This window comes from Solanum tuberosum, unplaced genomic scaffold (genome assembly GCF_000226075.1).
Source record: "Solanum tuberosum cultivar DM 1-3 516 R44 unplaced genomic scaffold, SolTub_3.0 scf00296, whole genome shotgun sequence".
Taxonomy (NCBI): domain Eukaryota; kingdom Viridiplantae; phylum Streptophyta; class Magnoliopsida; order Solanales; family Solanaceae; genus Solanum; species Solanum tuberosum.
In genome coordinates, this window is record NW_006239217.1 from 51,442 (window position 1) to 56,306 (window position 4,865).

The following is a 4,865-nucleotide window of genomic DNA, read 5'->3' on the forward strand; positions in this document are numbered from 1 at the left end:
TCAAGTACTTCAAGCAGCTAAGAAGACAACATATTTTCCTTTCTTTTTTCCTTTTTTTTTCTTATTACACCCATTCATCAATGTAAAATGTTGATGAAAAATGAATGTACAGATCTCTTCAAACTTGTAATTAGTTTCATTGTTCAAAGGAGATTTTAGGTTTCTTAGTGATTGAGCCGTAGCTGTTAACACAAATGTATAGACTTATTGTAAAAGTAATGCAGTCAGAAGGCTAATTCATCTTTTGGTACTTGGCATAGTCATCACTTCCTAGCAGATCGTAATGCTCCTCAAAAGAAATATTTAAAATATTATGGTAAGTTCCCAACAAAGGGAGCTCCCCTTGATAATAGAAACACATTAAATAACAGATGGTAACAGGTAACAAAAGCAACAATCTACATGAATAAGACTAATACTACGACGGATATGGTGCTCCCATCTACCACCAAGCCTAATCCTATCAAAAAGCAAGACAACGCTCTACTGCCTACTAACCTTCTACCCTAATCTACGACCTTCATACCCTTCTATCTAAGGTCATGTCTTCAGTAAGTTGAAGTTGCACTATGTCCTATCAGATCACCTCTCCCCAATACTTCTTTGGTCTACCTTTGCCTCTCCTCGAACCCACTATATCCAACTTCTCACACCTCTTCATTGGGGCATATACACATCTCCTTTTCAAATGTCCAAACTATCTTAGTCATGCTTCCCTCATCTTCTTCACCATTGAGGCCACTCCCACCTTGTCCCTGATATCCTCATTCCTAATTTATCGCTCATAGTATGCTCATACATCCATCTCAACATTCTCATTTTCGCAACTTGCATCTTCTTAGCATGAGAGTTCTTGACTGACCAAAACGCAACCCATACAACAAAGTCAGTCTAACCACCCCTCTATAGAACTTACCTTTAAGTTTTGATAGTACCTTTTCATCACACAAGACTCTGGAGGCAAGCCTCAATATCTTCCCCATAGTACCAATATGATGTGTGACATCATTGTCGATCTCCCCAATTTCTTAGATAAAAGATCCAAAATACTGAAAATTTCTCTCTCTCTTGGGGATAGCCTGTATATCAAGCCTCAGTTCCGTGCTTGCCTCATGCGTTGCATCACTGAATTCTCACACCAAATATTCTATTTTGTTCCAACTCAACATGGACCCCTTAGACTCCAGAGTTTGTCTCTACACCTCCAAACAAATGTTTACTCGGCCACGAGTCTCATCAATCAGTACTATGTCATATACCAATAATAAACATCATCACACCTCACCATGAATATGCTGCATCAATTCATCAATCACCAAGGAAAATAGAAACGAGTTAAGTGTTGATCCCTGGTGCAATGCCATCTCGACTAGAAAGTGCTTTGAGTCTGCTCCCACTATTCTTACCCGAGTCTTGGCTCTATTAGTTATGTCCTTCATCACCCTAATGTAAGCCACTAGTACACTTTGGCCTGCCAACATCTACATAGGACTTCCCTCGAGACTTATCTTCTGTTTTTCGAAGTCAGTAGACACCATATGTAAGTCCCTTTACCATTCTCTGTACTTCTCCACCAGTTAACTCACAAGATGAATGGTTTCTGAGTAAGTTTGTAATATTTGGAGGGCTTAAATTGAACACACATATGTCTGAGAAGAATATTGACTTCTCCGAAAGTTAGCATAAGATAGCTTGCAATATACTAGGCACTCTTTCTTTTTCAATGTTGTTTCCTATTTTTCTAACAGAAAATACAATCACTTTTTGTTCTTAAATTACCTTCTAAAAATACGTGACATTTCTCTCATGATTTTTAAAACGCAAAAGTTGGTCAAGAAGAAATTAAGTTAAATCACTCAAAAAAAATTATATCATTTGTCATGCATGAGTGGTATATTCCACATAAAGTCAGAAATGGCCTACAAATCCTGCCTTTAAACCTCAAGATGAGATGACACAAAAGGTGAGATAAGGTAACAAGTTGAAATATTTGAATGGTTACTTTTTCCCACTTGCCTGATTTATTGGGCAACAAATCAAAGTTCATGGATGACTCATTCATGATCAACAGCCACAACTTAACTTTAATGTAATATATAAATCCGTGTCATTATATTGTCAACCTTGATCATACAAGACTAATAAAACTAACTTGAGATAATATTACTATACACCAAAAGCCTTTTCTTACTTTTACTCAACTTGTAAAAGCAGCTTACATCAGAAAGCAAATCTTCCAACTCAAAAGTTGACAACACCACATGTGCACACAAATCTTGATAATAAAATAAGACAGCATGAGATAGCTTACTGTAATTAGAAAGACAGATAAAAGAAGACATTTTCAAAACCTTTGTAGAAAATTGAGAAATATTCTATTTTGATGACCCATAGCTGACTCATGCAACAGTTAGTAGTTAAAAGATTCATCAACTTGTCCCAAACTGCTGTGTATATATATACTGCCGCAAGAATGTTCTTAAACCATCAACCAAGAACATAATAATATCTCAGTTACCTTCACAATATAGCAAATCTCTTCAAAATCAAAAGTCACAATGAAGAACTTCCTCAGTGGAAATGAGGTTGGTGTTCCCATGAGTTCAGCAGTATGCTCATTTGAACGGCAGCAAAAAAGACTACTGTCTCTATCTGCCTGCCAAGACCATCTTCCATCTGCAACTTTAAAACACTTGCCTAAAATAAAGCAAAGTGAGTATTTCCCCTCGAAGAATAATCGACTTGTTCTTTATTAGTTATAAAGAGTATTAATGACCCTCTAAGAAGAGATCATTAAAATTAAATATTCTTGAATATGCAGGAAAATCTGTAATTAGTAAGATGAACAAACTAGGAGAAAGGATGGACTGTATTGTACAAGGCATCCGCGAGCATGGTGAGCACTTATATTCATGATGAAGACTTAAAAAGAACAATAAAATTTTTACAGAGACAATCATTTGTTTAAGTCGAAAATTAGTATTTTGAAGTTGAAATTGTGTACGTCCATCAGGAGGAAATGAAAAAAGTTAAAGTATTGTGAATGAAAACCATCATCCCACTAGAAACACTCCTTACACAAGTTTTTTTATTACTTTCACCACTATTGCAAATATTTATAAATATGGCGCCAAACATAAACTTGCAAATAATGACATTTTGCAAGTGAAATCATGGCCAAACACAAGTGGCAATATAAACAACAACAGATAAAGGGAGCCAAGATGTACAAAATTTTGTGCAATAAGCACTATTAATATGTATGACAGAAAGTACTGATTGTAAAGTCCTTAATTTTCAACTTTAATTGTGCAGTGAGCCTTAGTCCAAATCTAACGGAAACTGTGAGGGGAAAATTGAGCCTTGGAGCAAAAAATTCTTCAAGTAGGAGGGTTGGAGAAAATATTCAAGCAGAAGTTTAGTGTTAACGATGATGAAGACCTATTGAATGTTTCTCAATGCTATTTATCAACTACCGCTCGTCCAATAGCAGGCCTCCTCTTCATCTCTACCGATAAGATTGCTTTCTGCAGTGAGAGATCAATAAAGTTCTTATCTCCAACTGGAAAGTTGCTTAGAATCTACTATAAGGTACCACTCTGCTCCATTTTTCTTCCAACTCTTAATTTGTATCCACGCAAAGCATAATCTAATAAGCCGGTTCACAATTGCAGGTATCGATCCCAATAAGTAAGACAATGAAAGCAAAAGAGAGTGAAAATAGGGAAAAACCATCACAGAAGTATATACAAGTAATTACAGAGGATGATTTTGAGTTCTGGTTTATGGGATTCCTTAATCATCAAAAGACTCTGAGATATCTGCACCAGGCAATTTCAAGTACTTCAAGCAGCTAACAAGACAACATATTTTCTTTTCTTTTTTCATTTTCTTTCTTATTACACCCATTCATCAATGTAAAATGTTGATGGAAAATGAATGTACAGATCTCTTCAAACTTGTAATTAGCTCCATTGTTCAAAGGAGTTTTAGGTTTCTTAGTCTTTGAGTCGTAGCTGTTAACACGAATGTATATGCATATTGTAAAAGTAATGCAGTCAGAAAGCTAATTCAACTTTTGGGACTTGGCATTGTCATCACTTCCTAGCAGATCGTAATGCTCCTCAAAAAACATATTCAAAATTTTATGGCAAGTTCTCAACAAGGGGAGAGATTATCCTCCTTTAGATTTAGACAGTCCATAGAAAAATAAGAAGAGGAATGTGTTCTAAATCCAAATGCTCTTGGATGGGTAGTCGAATTGGGGGATAAATCTTTTTTGCTCCTTTATATAGAATCTAATCAATCACTTTGAAATCATGAGAACCTTGTGATTTGATATAAATTTTATTTATTTTATTTTATCAGGTAAATATTTTCATTATTAACAAGGCCAAAAAAAGGCCCATATACAAGAGGTATACCAACCAGTAAAGAACCTACACAAAGATATGGTTCTTTACAAAGGACACCCAATCCTCTATACAACCCATAACTACACGGGTGCACCAAAAACAAATAAGGGATTGGAGACTACTCTTCAACTGCCAAAAACTCAATTCTACCCCTTTGAAAGACCTCAAATTTCTCTCTCAGACAATCCACATCAATGCCCTAGGAACAACATTCTAGGCCCTGCATTTTCTCCTGCTTCTTCCAGCTTTCCAGTAAAACAACAGTTCTTTCACAGTTCTCGGCATTCCCCATGACATTACAAATCAGCTTAACATGTCCTACCATGGTCCCATGGCCAAGCTACAATGTAGCAGAAGATCATCTACGTCTTCGTCCCATCTCCTCGCATAAGTAATACCAGCTGATGCAAATAACTTTTGTTTTCCTAAGGTTCTTTGTCGTCAAGATCA

At 36.1% G+C, this 4,865-nt stretch overlaps 1 pseudogene; it reads left to right on the forward strand.

Moving 5' to 3' along the window:
- The first annotated feature begins 3,262 nt into the window (after positions 1 to 3,262).
- Positions 3,263 to 3,931, forward strand: LOC102583346 (putative GEM-like protein 8; annotated as a pseudogene).
- Positions 3,932 to 4,865: the final 934 nt, after the last annotated feature.